The following is a 652-nucleotide window of genomic DNA, read 5'->3' on the forward strand; positions in this document are numbered from 1 at the left end:
CCGAGATCATCAACTCGCGATCCTCCAGCCGCCCCTCAGCAAGCAGCAGTAACGCAGCCCCCCCTCCTTGAAAGTTTTTTTTTTCGAGCATACACCATTACATTCAGCAACTATGTTTTTAGTTTCATTATTGTCCTCAGACTTGTCAAAATATATTTGCTTAGATATATTTCAGGATTTGTGAAAGGACTATGTGACGTCATCAATATTAATGCCAAGAAACGCTATAAAGATTGTTATTATTATATATCTTTCGGTTAAATAAGCTCAAGATCTGTTATTTCCTCTCGAAAAGCGCTCAGTGCCATTAGAAACCTTCATTTTTCTTTTTTTTTTAGAAGCTAATCGAAATTTCGCCTTCTGTTTTATATTTTCATTGGCAATACTTTGTGGGTTACAATCCAAAGCAACTTTGTGTGTGTATATATATTATATATGATGTATTTAAGGCAAGACAATTTAACTAGCTATTTTGTTTACCTGTCTTTGATTTAATATTAACAATTTATCCTGTCATTTCTGTTATATATCTACCGACTCGGACGTCATGCACTACTGGTCAGACGTCATACCCTATCGACTCCGTTATTACTACTGAACTGCTATGCCATAGGTACTTGAAAAAAACAAAAGGTATTACTGGACTGACAGC

This window comes from Penaeus monodon, chromosome 23 (assembly GCF_015228065.2).
Source record: "Penaeus monodon isolate SGIC_2016 chromosome 23, NSTDA_Pmon_1, whole genome shotgun sequence".
Lineage (NCBI taxonomy): Eukaryota > Metazoa > Arthropoda > Malacostraca > Decapoda > Penaeidae > Penaeus > Penaeus monodon.